Raw genomic sequence first — 15,434 nt, forward strand, 5'->3', positions numbered from 1 at the left:
AGATTAGTACATAACACCATCTGAATTTAAGGTAGGCAGAATGTATTAAACAGGAGTGTCTTATATCAGTGGTGTTAGGAACTCTCCAATGTACACTCACACTCTCAGGTGATGTGGAGTAGAGGCTCTTAATCATACTTGACAGATGGGGAAACTAAGGCTCAGAAAAGTCATGCTGTCAGCAGTATCAGAAACAGGGGTGTAGCTCCGCAATGCTCCCCGCAGCGGATAGATGAATTCTCTTCCTCTTTTAGGGACTTAGACTTGGGTAAAGGGGAATCCTTCCGTTTGATGCAGGAAAAAAAAAAACTCAGAATGAGCCAGGATGAAGCAGGATTGGAAGTTTATTAAAAGTAGAAAGTGCTGGCACACCTTTGATCATAGCACTGAGGCAGCCAGGTCTCCATGAGTTCAAGGCCAGCCTTGTCTACTATATAGAAAAACCTTGTCTCAAATGAACAAACAAACAAACAAACAAATAGAAAGGTGTCTAGGGAAAGAACAAAACACGCTCTGGAGCAGTAGTTCTCAACCTGTGGGTCAAGACTCCTTTGGGAGTCAAATGACCCTTTCACAAAGTCCACCTAAGACCACCGGAAAACACAGATATTTACATTATGAATCATAACAGTAGCAAAATTTACAGTTATGAAATAGCAATGAAATAATTTTATGGTTGGAGGTCACTACACATAAGGAACTGTATTAAAGGGTCTCAGCATCAGGAGGGTTGAGAGCCACTGAGCTAGAACACAGATACGGCCTTCTGAAAGGACAGTCACAGTTGATTAAGACATTTTTAACAGATTTTTAAGCGTGAGAATTGGGAGAAACCGAGACTTAGGGAAAGACTATGACATAACCTGAGGGGTTGGAAAGATGGCTCAGCGCTGAAGTGTGTGTACTGCTCCTGCAGAGCACCTGAGTTTGATGCCCAGGACCCATGTCAGGCCTCATGGCTGCCTGTAACTCCAGCTTTAGGGAACTCAGCGCCCTCTTCTGGCCCCCTCAGGCACCTGCACACACAAGGCGTACATACACACATAAACAAACAAACCAACCCTTTAAAACAAAAGGAAAAAAGATATACCTGAATGTGGTGCTGAGCTTCTCGATGGAGAGCCCTAATTGTCTCAGCCTTTGTCATACATATCATTTTGGTGACTCCCATGTCACATCACAAAGGGTTGCTAAGCAACTTTTTCTTTTTCCTCCTTGTATTTCTTCCTGATAAGTGAAGCTAGAGGGGAACTCTGGAAGTGCCTTGGGTGGAATCATCATCTGATAAGACAAAGACAGGAGCCGCCAGGTTGCACAAGAGTAAGGTTAGCACATGGCTTGCTGTAAATGGTGTTTTGGGTGAGATTCCTAGAAAATTGTGGGTTTAAAGCCGGGAATGGAGCAAGGCCTTAAGCAAACTATGAAAATTATGCTGTAACACTTGTTCCTCACAAGGCTGAGGCTGCAACCAGACTGGCGGTCAAGAGGCAGTGGGATTTGTCCAGAACTCAGTGTTTCTCTCTTCAGTTTCTCTGCACGTCCTTGGGTCATCTGTGACCGTGATCACTGTCCACTCCTGACCCAGATGTGCAGTCACACATCTGCATAAGCCGGTCATCATCTTCCCCTCAGCCTATCTGAGCAGCCCTCGTGGCCTGTGGGGGTTCTGTCTGCAATCCCAGTGAGCATGTGACAGTGCTTGCCAGGGTTTGGGATGAACAACCCGGGCACAACCTTGGCTCAGGACTCTCCTATGCCCTCCGTGAGATGCACGGGCTGATAGGGTTTAGTTGCTTCGGTGTTCCGCTGCAGGCTGGCACCTCCTCAGCCCTGGATCTCTTTTCAGATCCAGGTCCAGGCCTCTTCCCCTGTCCTTATTGAGACAGGTATGGATTAATGAGAAGAGGGTTCTGAGGAGAGACATACAGGATATGCCAGGCAAGGGTGGGCATAAGGCAGGTGACTTACCTGCTTACACAGGTAAACGCTTAGTACATGTGTTCTAGGGGGTCAGCCATTAGCTCCTGTGGGCGTGGCTCCAGAGCAGCCTCTGGCTCAGCAGCACTCAGGCTTGGCCCCGGGGGTCCTGCACCTGTCCTGGTTCTTTGTCCAGCATGATTGTACAGTGTGACTCCCATGCGAGTGATGGGAACACGGCGTTGACCAGGGTAAGCAGTCTAACTGTGGTGGTCTGAATGCGCTTGGCCCATAGAAAGTGGTGCTATTAGGAGCCGTGGCCTTGTTGGAGGAAGTGTGTCCCTGTGGGGGTGGGCTTCGGAGGTCTCTTCCTATGCTCAGGCTCCACCCCTTGCAGAAGAGAGCTTCCTCCTAGCTGCCTGAGGATGTCAGGCTCTCCTGGTTGCCTCGAATCATGTAGAACTCTCAGTTCCTTCTCCAGCACCATGTCTGCCTGCATGCTGCCAGGCTTCCTGCTAGGATGATAATGGACTAAACCCAGAAGTTTAGTAAGCCAGTCCCCATCAAATGTTTGCCTTGGTCATGGAGTCTCTTCACAGCAATGGAAACCCCAACTAAGACATCCATTCTCAAGATGTCTCTGTCCATCGATAATGACTGACAATAGTCTACCCAGGGATCACTGGGGCAGGAACAGGTAAGCAAGACTGAGGAGAACAGAGACCACTAGAAAGAAGCATTGGCCGTCTTGCGTGAGGACATCTGCCTCAGCAAGTGTCTCAACGCAGAAGCCACAAAAGAATGACTGGCCACTTTAAAATGGGAGAGCATTTAACCACATGAAGCAAGGTGGGATGAGCAGAAGGAAGGAGGGGAGGAGAGGGGTAAAAGAAGGAGAAGAAGAGGGCCCCAGTAAGAGGGTACTGGCCCCCAGGACCCCTAGACTGAGGGAAGTAAGTGAGGTACCCCGCATGGCCCCTTACTCCAGCCCCCACCTATCCGCAACCATGCCATTTGCTCTGCCTTGCTCAAACCCGAGCAGTACACACCAGAACCATGGCTGAGGCCTCCCTGTCTGTTTCCTTAGGCCGATGCCTAATTCAGAGTACTCTGGGGCCCAGCTGTCTCTAACTCATCAGCTTCCCTTCTAAGTACCCCATTTATTCTGCCTCAATATCTGCCTTCTATGTTGACTTTGAAAATGGAGACAGAGACTATTTTGGGTGTGGGGGTAGGTGTCCCACCACACTCACGCCTTCAGGTACTTGGCTCACTGTGCTGCAAACGCTACCTCTCTTATTGTTGGTCATGTCCCAGGCCCCCTTGTCTTGTCATGGCCATGCTGGGCATGCTTGAAGGAGTCCTGATGTCTGCCTACACTGCCCTGCACCAGTAGACCCTGGTATACATGGTTTGGAAGTGTGGCCTGCACAGCATGGCTCAGCATCCTCGTAGGATCTCTGCAGAGATCTCCACAGCCAAGCAGTGGGCTCATCCGGAACCCCAGAGGGTAGCAGCTAGAACTACAATCCTGCTCCATCAGGACCGCTCTTCTTTCACTGTTCATGCGCTCTTGGGTGGCACCCTGCAGGCCAGGTGCAGATGCTGCTGCCCAACACCTGACTTCTTTCCCTTCTGGAAGCAGAGAAATTAGATACCAGCACGGCACCCAGTCCTTAAGGCATCTGGAAGACGGAGAGAACCATAAAGATGAGTAGATGAGCAAAGGTGTTTGCAACCAAACTGGATTTCCTGAGTTTGATCCTTGAAACACACATGGTGGAAGGAGAAAAAGGTCTCCCACAAGTTGTCCTTTGACCTCTATACATGGGGTATGCCACACATGTGCACATACACTGGATGGATAGATGGTGGATGGATGGATGGATGGATGGATGGATAGATGGATGGATGGATGGATGGGTGAGTGGATGGATGGATGGTGGATGGGTGGGTGGGTCGGTAGGTCGATGGATAGATGGATAAATGGATGGGTGGGTGGGTGGATGGATGGATGGATGGATGGATGGATGGATGGATGGATAATGGATGGGTGGGTAGGTGGGTAGATGGATAGATGGATGGATCGACCAGAGAAGTGGAGATTGAACCTGGAAGACCAGAAAACTGGTACCAACTGAAACTACTGACCTTGACAGGTGCCTTGCAGCCCCTGTGCCATAGGAACCAAACATTCACTGGCGTGGACAGAGATAGAGGAGCCGATAAATCTACAGACAATGAAAATTGCTTGCCCATGGCCACTAGCCCTGTGGCCCAGGTCAGGCAAGTACCTTGCCAAGCACTCAGGTGTGGAATGGGTGGCTCTTCAGGGAAGCAAGAACATCAGCCAGAGGGAGAGCCAGTAAAAAAAGGGGGGGCAGGAGCCTCCTCTTTGACTCACCAGGCATCATGGAGTCTCCCAGAGCTGTTCAGATGTGGCTCACAGTGATCCTCACCCAGCCTGGATCCTTCTGAGGGCAAGGGGTGCAAATGGGGCATTGAGCCCCTACTACATGGGCACCTCCTATCCTGGCAACACACATCCATGCCCCTGTAGGCACAAATGCAAGCTCTGTGCATGAACACAACCCACCCTTGCAAGGGCCACTCTACTTTGACAGGATGGCCATTGTAACCATCTCAAATCCTTGTCCATGCTAAGACCACCTCAAGGATGGTGGAAGTGGAGCCTGGTGCCACAGCTTCTCCTGAGAGCCAGCCTTTTCATGCTAGTAAAATTGGACTCAAACACACACCAGTGGCCTCACAGGAGGAACCTGGGGAACAAGAAGTGGGCAGGCTAGCCACAGCTCCTTTGTTCCCTTAAGGGGACTTCCTAGGCAGGAGGGTCACTGCAGGGCAGCATGCAGTCAAGTCCAGTTTTGCTTTCTGTGTGACCTCTGGCAAGTTGATGAGCCTCTCTGCACCTCTGTTTCCTCATTTACGAACTCCTGAGGCTCTAGGCACACGGTGATCACCACCCTAAGACCGGTAGGCAGGAAGAGTAAGCCATCCAGGGCCCTCATGCAGGAGAAGTTCTGACACACCCTACCACACTCAGAAGGGAAACCAAAGCCCCTGCTTAGGCCCTCAGAGGCCCTGTGGGTTCTCTCCCCCTCCATTCCACACATGTAGCCTCTCTGCTATCCCAAGAACCCCTAAGCCCTACCACAAGGCCCTACCACAAGGCCTCTGTATATGTTAGGCCCTCATCTGGGATATGGCTGTCAGTCACACCCCGCCCCACCCCGCGCCAGTTACTCTAACCCATCACCTCTCAGCAATGCCTTCTTGGCTCCATGGAAGCAGTGCTCCCCACCTCAGCCCTTCCCGACATACTTCACCTTCCTTGGTACTTGTCAGAATCTGAGTGTAACCGTCGGCTCGTAGGTGTAAAGCCTGCCTCGTCCTGCAGGATGTGTGCACCTCTTTAGAGGACGAATCCTCTGACTCTGAGCTCATAGCAGAGAGCAGAGCCGGGCACTGGGTGAGTGAAGGAAGAGACAGATGAAAGAGCGAACACTCTGGCCTTATAGGGCTAAGGACTGGGAAAGCTGTGCTTACATTAGATTCCAGGCCTGGGTCCACCTGTGCAGAGCTAAACGCATCTTGTGTGCATGCATGTACATGCGGACACCCAGGCATGTGTAGGCATCGAGAAAAGCATGCACAAAAGGAGAAGCCACAAACAAAGACTCGTCTCTGCTAACACACACATGCACACGCACACTAGCACCCATGCACCCACATGCATATGCTAACACACACATGTACATACACATGCACACACACTAGCACACCCAGACGTATGCTAACACACACCCACACATACATGCACACGCACACTAGCACCCATGCACTCACACATGTTGAGTCCCTGCCAGCCCTTGTATGGCCCTGCTCCATCCCACATCCCTAGCATCTAGTGAGCGACTTCTCCGGGTGACAGAGTAGGTGAATCCCCCCCCCACACACACACACACACACACTCCCCTCCTGCTATGTTTCAGTCTATCTGGTCCTGTCTCTGTCAAAATCTGCTCCCCAGACCAAGGTTGGGATCTTTCACCTTCTCCCACCAAATCCCACACCTGGACTGGTTCTCCCCAGCCCTAGTCCCCTGCTTCCACTGGCCCTAGCTCCATCCCTTGACTAGTAGAACTTGCTGATCTGAATTCTTGCTGGTACTTTTAAACAATTCCAGTTATTTGGGGAGCAGGGTATTACTGTGTCTCCCGAAGGGCTGTGAAGTGGAAAGGGAGGGGGCAGAGGGACCTGCTTCAGATCAGGGCAGTTTCCAAGCTGCTGGTGCTGCTTCCTGGAGCCCCAGCCTACTCCAGCCTGTCCCCTGCCTCTGTACCCTGGGATCAGGCCTCATGGAAACCTAGCACGTTCCAAAGCCCAGGCCTTTGCCCCCGTACTGCCTCTGCTTTGAGCCCCACCCTCAGCCCCAGGCAGATAGACCCTGTTACCTCTTCCCAGGTCTCGCTGCCCAGCCCTCCTGTGTCACTGTCTGGGTGATGCTCTGCCTCCTGAAGGATGGGAGTCTTTAAGAGCAAAGAGTGCTTGTTTTTGTTGTTCTTGTTGTTGTTGTTGTTGTTGTTGTTGTTGTTGTTGTTGTTTGAGACAAGAGTACAGTGGTGCCTTCCCACCCATGCCCCTTTCTAGCACAGGTCCTGGGCCCTGGAACTCCTCCAGGACCTCGAGAAAGGGGCCAGCAACTGAGGGTTTGCACTGAGCTGGAGTTTTTGGTATGTTGCTCCTGGCTTCTGACCTGGAACTAATTTTTTACCTTCTCTGGCCTGCCATCTCTGACAACCTGGACCACTGTGCCCTCAGAAGGGCCTTTGGATTCTGACCCTAAGGAGGGAAGCAGAGTATCATGGGGGCTTTGGGGGCAGATGAGAGCCAGGTGCAGGCCAGTGCCAAGGGACATCCACACAGAGCAGAAGAGAGGACCAGGCCAAAGTCTCCAGCACCCCACCCAGTACCATCACCAAAATCGTTGTCACCATCTAACACCATGTCCCCTGTTACTACCCTGGTGCCACCAACACTGTGATTCTTTTACAAACTGTCTTCCCATTAACCCTTGCACAGCTCTGACCTCCCTCCACCTGTGCCCACACACATGGGTGCACACACATACCCCACATATAGACACACACACACACATACCCACATACATATACACACATACACCACATATAGACACACACATATAGACACACACATATAGACACAAATACATATCACACACATGTACAAACAGCTATGACAGGGTAGGGCCAAGTAACCAGCCTGGCTCTGGGTTCATGATAGACCCTACGTCAAAGAAATAAGACAGAAAGTAATAGAAGAGGACACCTGATATCCTCCAGAGAGAACTGGGCGAGTTGCTGGGTTTCTCTGTTAGTGGGCCTCAGTTTCCCTGTTTGTGAACATAGGGACATCACATCCTGTCCTGTGAGTGGATACAAGGATAAAATGAGCAACAGGGAGATGTCCCTTAGGATATGACATCCTTTGGGGACAACTGGTCTTATAAACCAGTTGTCCTTCATCTCCGCATGGCTTCTGGAGATGGTATGGTGGGGGCTCTCTCCAGGGTTGGGGTTTGGAGTTGGAGCTTAAACATGACAATTGACCTGGCAAATCTCATATGTCTCATCTATCGGACCCACCCCACTCCATGCTGCTCTATGGGTAGTCTGGGTCTCCACCTTATAAATAAGCAAATGGTAACGCATATATGTACCCAGCCAACAGTAAGGACCGTAGGATTGTTGGTGCTTGGGGGCCGTCAGAAGTCCAGAAAGCTCTGAGCAGTGCCAGGACCCAAAGCTGCCACTTTCTTAGGACAATGTGGCACCTAGGCCCAGAAGGATGCAGCTCAGATATATCTTAGAAATGAATCCCTTGGGATGGAGGGCCAGAGCTCCCCAGGGAAGTTCTGTCTATAGTCTATCCTCCATCAGGATCTAGGCATCAGTGCAGTATGGGAGTCAACCCTACTGTACCCTGCTCCCACACTTGCCAGGGAAGTGGACCAGTGGACCAAGCCAGGCCCAGTCTCCTGGTCACTTCCCATAGAAGATAAAAGCGCTGGCTGGCTGCCAAGCCTGCTGGTTCCGCCACCAGTGCAGGGACAGCTTCCTGTCTGCAGAGACAGGCACTGCTATAGTGGCAAGGGGAAGTGGCTGTCCAGGTGGATCGCCCAGGCTGTCCCCACCATAGATAGCTGCCTTGCCAAGCAGCTGGCTGGCAACACTGTGTGGCCTCTGATCAAAGGGGCCACAGGCCTGCTCTGCCCACAGCCTGGGCAAGACACTCCTTATCTCTCCCAGGCTTCAAGAACTTTCCAGACTCGGAACACCAGGAGCCCAGTGGGACAGGAAGGTCAGGGCCAGGGAGCATGGGAAGGGGCCCAGGGACTGGCTGAGAGACCTTGATGCTCAAGGTCTGAGACTGGGGTCAGGTAAAAAAAAAAGGGGGGGGTCAGTGGTCCCCCTCAGATCTTCCTATTGTCACTCTGTCTTTATCTCTGGGCCCAGCTGCTGTGTGACCTGAGGCAAGCATACCACCTCTCTGAGCCTTGACTCTTCTTCCACCAAGCAGGAACCAGAGACAGCTATGAAGGTCTGAGTCTGCCAGACTCACAAGACAGGGTGCTGATTTGTGATAATAAAGGTGGGAGTTGAGCTTGGTGGAGGACAAACTGTCGTGGACTGTTTTCTTTCAATACATGGCACTCTGGGATATGGAGTTCACTGGCAGAGAGAGAGAGAGAGAAAGAGAGAGAGAGAGAGAGAGAGAGAGAGAGAGAGAGAGAGAGAGAGAGAGAGAGAGAGAGAGAGAGAAAGAGAGAGATCCTAAATGGTGCAGCCGGTAAGTAAGTGACTAAAGTATGTTACCTGAGGGCACAGCTATTTCATGGGAGCACATAGCAGGCTGCCAGCATCTCCCCACAGCCCATCCCAGGCAACCAATAGCACCATCTATCCGTCATTCGGTAGCAACAGTGAGTAACCGCAGTTAGCAACTGATATGTGTTGATAACGACTACCAAGGGTTAAAGCGGCTGCCTGGCATCGTGTGCTCCTTGAGGTCTGAACAGAGGACTGATCCAGGAAACAGAGGAGAGAGAGAGAGAGAGAGAGAGAGAGAGAGAGAGAGAGAGAGAGAGAGAGAGAGAGAGAGAGAGTAGAGGCTCCCCCAGAGATGCACAGCAGGCTGAACTCAGAACTGAGGCTGCTGGGCCTCCATGGAGACCAACATCACTGATTGCCAATGCAGCCCCAGGCTACAGGCCCCAGGAGCAGGAAGAGGGAGGGTGAGTCTCAGATAGGGACTATCAGGGAGGGAAGTAGGGGAGGGGTACAGAAGTGGGGCCATTGCTTCCTATGTCCTGTTCCCGATCAGACAGGCTAGGCTTCCAGAAACCACTGGAAGCCACTGCCTCCCAATGCCCTCTATCTATGGCAACCAGAAGTAAGGAGGGGCAGGAGATAGGAGGAAACCCCAGCTGAAGATATCCCAGTCACCCATTCTGCAGGCCCTCTCTGCTTCCATAGTCTGGGTCTGACCACGCCCCCTGCGTTTTACCCTGCATTGGGGCATCCACGTTCCTGAGCTTGGCATGGCAGGTTCTTCAGAACCAAGTCCTGCTTGTCACAGCTTCGGCATAACCAGAGGGGCTCAGAGACGCCCCAGCCAAATGGACACTGTGTCCCAGGGATGCTCTTCATCTGTTCCCCTGTGCTCTTTGTCCCCGCTGTTCTGCCCAACAGATGTGGGGCTCCCTTGGGGCATTCCTAGTGCGAGCGAGCATGGAACAGAGACAGGACTTCGTTCCTAAGCAAAGATCTGCTTAAGACTGAACCAATGAGCTGATGAAGAGATAAACAGCTGAATGAATCCCCAGGTGTGAGGAAATGTGGACATAGTTGTAAGACAAAACAGAGATTTGGGGGTACAATGAAGAAAATGGGGTGGGGATGGAGGGCAGTTTGAAGTCAAGGACTCTGAAAGGGGGAGAAGCAAGGAGCGCCCCTTCCGGTGGAGACACCATAAGTAAAGCCAAGAACCCACAGAGAGGCCAGAGCCTCCAGCCCCACCCACAAGCCCATATCACAGGCTCTGTAAGGTTGGCCCTCTGCTCCTGCTTACAAATAAAGTTTTATTAGAATTTGGCCACATTGTTTGTGTCAGATTTGTCAGGTAGGCTTTCAGGCTATAGTCTCTGAAGCCATTGAAGCAGAAATAGTGTGTGCTGCAAAAATTCAGAGTTTATACTACTCAGCCCTTTCCCAGAAAGTGTCCCCTGTCCCTCTAGCAGAGTCCAAAGATGGAAAGATCTGTCCTGAGCCCACCAGGTGATGACTGCCACCCTCTTGGTGCATCTCTAGCACCATTTGCATCCCTCTGCAAGCAGCCCCGCCTATCTTAGGATAGCCACGCCTACTGTCTGTGGAGCAAGACCTCCTGTCCTCATCTTCACCCTCAACTGAACCTCCCTCCTTGACCGGCATGTTTACCCTGAACTCTGCCCTGCATCCCCACCAGCCAAGCGGGCTTAGGCTGGCTGGATCCCTCACTCCAGTGGGAAGGCCATGAGTCACCAAGTCCAGAAAGGGGACATCTGCTGGCCTTCTGTGCTCAGCTAACCTCGGTCAGTACAGGACAGAGAGGCCCCCTGCCACTCTGTGCTCTACTCTGTGTTTGCCTGCAGTGGAAGCCAGCCGCCTCGGAGGAGACCCGCTCAGGCTGAAGCATGGGCCCTTTGGACCTGAGTGTTTAATTCAGCTTTGGTTCTGCCCGCAGCTCCCAGGATGATTTCCTGCTGGTGTAGGGGTGGGGTCAGAAAGGTCTGTGCATGGGGGGGCTCAGGCCCTATGCAGATCACACACACACACTCTCACACACTCACATACACACACTCACACACACCTACACACACTCACATACACTCATTCACACTCATACACTCACATACACACACTCGCTCACACACACTCACACTCAGCACTCACACCTACACATACTCACATACATTCACACTCACACATACTCATGCACACTCAGCATTCACATACTCACATACACACACTCATGCATACATACACTTTACACTCTCAAACTGTCCCATTACTCCTCTTCCGGCTTTGTCCATTCTGGAACCTTCTAGAAAACAGTCTCAATGTGTCCATTTGGATCTCTCTCTCTCTCTCTCTCTCTCTCTCTCTCTCTCTCTCTCTCTCTCTCTCTCTCTCTCTCCTTCTCTCTCTCTCTCTCTCTCTCTCTCTGATTCTGGGGGGCCGAGAATTGAATCCAGGATTTCCCCCATGCAAGGGAGCACTCTACCACAGAGATATATCACCAGCCCTCTTTTTATTTACTTTGGGATATGATTTCACTAAATTGTCTGGGTTGGCCTTGAACTCACTTGATAATTCAAGATAGCCTTGAGCTTGTGATCCTCCTGCCTCAGCCTCCCACAAGTAGCCTGTGTCACCACGCCCCACTTTTGGACTCCTTTGAACACATAGGGATACCAACACTTCTGGGCTTAGGAAGGCTTCCTTCCTCCAACAGACTACAAAGTGTCCCACACAATGTGAGCTCATGGGAAGGGCCCATAACCAGGGAGACAAGAGGATTCTTGGACAGAAATGAGGCTAACCTGAGAGGTACGCATTCCATCTTTTTTTTGAGCTTGAAAGTTCATGCAGCGTGATCCAGATGCCATTGCTGCGGGTAAGAGCTCCCCTGCACTGTGCGATCCAGCAGGCCCAGCCAGCCCAGTGAAACCTGGGAGGGGACCCTGTCGTGGGAGCATACCTGGCCTGCTGCTGCCCCCGTGGCGTCACCTGCACACATTAATGAAAAATTCTCGACGAGGAGCAGAGCCAGGCCAGACCAGGAAATTGCAAAGTGGCGGGGGCCTTACCTCAGCCTCACCGAGCACTGCTTTTATAGCTCCACGTGTAATAACATAAAAGCGTAATTCATACAAGTATCACTTTAAGTGGGATGGCAGGAGGGGGCCTGTGCCCGGGGGGTGGGGGTGTGAGTGCCACATTGACTGGAGATGCCAAGTGAAGGGAGAGGCGGGGTGTGTGGCTCACCTGCGTGCTGTCAGCACAGCTGTAGGGTGGACCAAGAACCCTGGGCCCTGGACAAAATATCTAGGAGCTACCAGAGGCCATCAGAGAGAGTATCCGAGTCTGGAGAGAAGAGCTGAGCCTTGTGGGTTCTGGCTGTGTGACCTTGGGTGGTCAGTTGCACTCTCTGAGCTGCTAATTCCCTGTCTGTAATAAGAAGATTGGCTGAGAGGACCCAAGTCCCTCATTAGTAGCCCTCCCTCTGCCTAGGCCTATTCCTCCCGGGGTGAGAGAGATTTCTAGGCACTGGGCCGTGCCAGGAAATGGCCTGGGATCGCCTCATTAAACACGAGGGGGTATTTACACTGGGAGAAACAAATATTTATCTGTGGATGAGAAAGGACGAAGGTTTTTGGAACCCTACTCTGGCTCGCCTCAGCTTGGATAGGGATGAGGGAGGGCTCAGACTCAGAGGACAGGACCACAGCTGAGAGTCAGGCAGCCTGGGTTCCCATCACAGATCTGCCCTGTTCAGCTAAGAGCACCCTGGCTTCTCAAGTGGATGGAAGGTTGCATGCTGGAGCAGGACAGAGTTTGGTCCCTGACACTGGGCACTTTGCAGAAAGCAGACGACAAGGAAAGGTGGCATAGGGCCAGGTCTCTCTGGGTGACCTGCACCAGTGGCTCAGGGTGCTGTCAGCAGCAGGGAGCCCAGTCCCTGGACACATCACCCCCACGGAGGGTGGATAACCACGGGTCAGATGCGCTGACCATCCTTGGGGCTGGGTGGCCCACCCCTAGGAAGGATCACAGATGGGTGGTCTCACAGGAACAGGGAGCCAAGTTCAAGAGCCATGGGTCAACTGAGGAATCCTAGAGTGTTTCCCGCACAGGGCCGATCTGAGGACAGATTTTCTGAAAAACAGCCTCTCTTCTCCACCTGTACAGCCACCACCTGGTCCTGGTCCTGGTCCTGGTCCTGGTCCTGGTCCTGGTCCTGGTCCTGGTCCTGGTCCTGGTCCTGGTCCTGGTCCTGGTCCTGGTCCTGGTCCTGGTCCTGGACCTGGACCTGGTCCTGGTCCTGGTCCTGGACCTGGTCCTGGTCCTGGACCTGGTCCTGGTCCTGGACCTGGTCCTGGTCCTGGTCCTGGTCCAGGCCCCACCCCTCCGAGCTTGACTACGTTGGTGGCTTCCAGCTGCCCTCCTCCTCTCTCCTTGTTCACTACCCTCTTCCCACAGCAGCTGGCATGTTTGTATATGGGAGGTGGTTGAGGGTGGCTGAGGTCGTATGAGAGGAACCCTATAAAGTGGACAGAAAGCAAGAGAGGAGGTGGTCACATGTGGGAAGAACTTCCTGGCATCTCCCTATAACCTCACTTCAGGGAAGCATCAGCTGCTGCTGGGCTCAGACCCAAGGTAGGCCCAGAAGACCCCAGAACGAAGGCAAGCTGTGGTGTGGGCAAACCAGGCCATCCAGTCAGCAGCAAAACCTCCCTCAGACCCAGGGTTGGGGGGGCCGGGGGGGGCGGCAAACAGCCCCATCAGGCAAGCCCTATTTGTTTAATACTGAGACCACGGAGTCAGAGTCCTGTTTGTTGAAAAGACTCTAGGGCTCTCCCCCCACCGGGGACTTGAAAGTGACATTCCTCAAGCAAACTAAGGGGAAGGCAGGAGCCAGCAGAGGACCGCGGGAAGGAAGGGCAGCTGAGGACAGGGGAGGGGAGGGGGTTCTCAGAGTAACCGTGGATCATGGAATCGTGAAAGGCACTCACAGAAAAGGAGCTCCGGAGTGTGAGATGGAAAGGGTCAGGAGCTGCGAGCAATCCAAAGCCTGAAGGCTAACGTGGACAAAGCCTAGAGCCCCAGGAGGGGGGATGGGGGGAGGCTGCATTCGGACGTCGGAGGGCTTAGGGGAGAGGCAGCTGGCTTTAAGCATGGACCCCTTCAGCTCCCACCCTCCCCTTTGGCTGAATCCAACCAGCAGCCTAAGACCTCAAGCCAACTCTCAGGACTGTTGAGTGCCCCAAAGCCCCCCTACCCCCCACCCACCCCCCAGCAAAGTAGGAATGCTCCCTGGGAGAGGGGGTCACTTGGTTCTAGGCTACACTCTGTCCCTAAATCAGCTAGGCCAAGGAAACACAGGCCTATGGTGCCAGCACTTTGGAGTTGGAGGATGATCAGGAGTCCAAGGACATTGTCACCTACATATAAAGGTCGAGGCCGGTGGAAGAGAGGGAAAGGGTAGAAGTGACTTCAAATCAGAGCTCTGTCCTTCCAGGCCCCAAAAACATGAGGACTAGAGTTCGAATCCCAGGGAAGCCACTTGGCGTATAGCAGCCTGCCTGTAATCCCAGAACTTGACATGAAGGGGCCACTCCAGGGCAAGCTAGCTAGACTAGCCATTCCAAGCTTGATTGAATGACCTTGCCTCAGTGAATAAAGCAGAGAGTGACCGACCAAGAAAGAAGTAGCACGCACGTATACGTTCACACAGAGAGAGCCTTCATATGTGTGTGAACTGTGCATGTGCATAGACACACTGCACACACACACATACCCACTCACAGAGATTTCATATGCATGTTCACTGTGCATACACATAGACACATACGTAACCATACATACACTGCGCACACACACATATACACATACACACTGTATACACACAGAGCATTCGTGTGCATATGCATTGTGCATACAGATACACACACGCATACACACACAGAATCTTCATATGCATGTTCACTACACAGACATATACACATACACATTGCACATACTGACACACACATACACACACATACTCACACACACAAGAAGGAGGAGGAGGAGACGGAAGGTTCCAAATGCCCAAGATTTACGTGGGTCACACAGTAAGGTGCCACCTGAGATCCCAAGCCCACCCGCACCACAAAGCCACTGTTTTGCTGTTGGCTGAGGACTCTGAAGGTTATCAAACACTCTTGGATTGGGTGCAGGTGCCCACACTGAGTGTCTTAGTACAGAGGTGACAGCCATGCATAGACAGCTCTGGGTAGTTCCGTAGGTGAGGTGCAGGGACCTTTACTCACAGGTCTTACACCCCTCACAAAGTCACTTAGATGCAGAGGTTGGCACCAGAGCCCTGACGGCCAGTCTCCGACTCCTTGGTCTTGGTCTCTACCTAGCCCCATTTGACTTGCTCATTTTTCCAATAGGCAGGGAGCGAACCACTTGAGGCCAGGGCTAGGCAAGGGCCCTCCTGGCAGAGTTCAGACTCCCATTCTGGACACAGTGGAAAAAGACCAGCTTGTCAGGGAAGCTGGTGGGAAATGGCTGGCCAAGGTGGAAACCAGTCTGGCATCTCTCCTACCTAGAAACTCTGCCCTCTGCAACAGCACCAGCACCTGCCCAGATGGGCACTGCTTCCTT

At 52.4% G+C, this 15,434-nt stretch overlaps 2 long non-coding RNA genes across 6 annotated transcripts in view; both read right to left on the minus strand.

Moving 5' to 3' along the window:
- Positions 1 to 326: 326 nt before the first annotated feature.
- On the minus strand, positions 327 to 10,872 carry Gm46872. Its single transcript, XR_001784458.2, has 2 exons — positions 4,069 to 10,872; positions 327 to 3,602 (listed from the first exon to the last, which is right to left on the minus strand). It is a non-coding gene; the product is annotated as a predicted gene, 46872 (long non-coding RNA).
- Positions 10,873 to 13,110: 2,238 nt separating this feature from the next.
- Positions 13,111 to 15,434, minus strand: part of Gm31820 — a 68,681-nt gene continuing 66,357 nt past the window's right edge. For all 5 annotated transcript variants that reach the window (XR_881509.2, XR_390844.2, XR_881507.1 and 2 more), the window contains one exon: positions 13,111 to 13,323. This is a non-coding gene — a long non-coding RNA (predicted gene, 31820). The remainder of the gene's footprint in view (positions 13,324 to 15,434) is intronic.

This window comes from Mus musculus, chromosome 4 (assembly GCF_000001635.26).
Source record: "Mus musculus strain C57BL/6J chromosome 4, GRCm38.p6 C57BL/6J".
In the NCBI taxonomy this organism is placed as follows: Eukaryota; Metazoa; Chordata; class Mammalia; order Rodentia; family Muridae; genus Mus; species Mus musculus.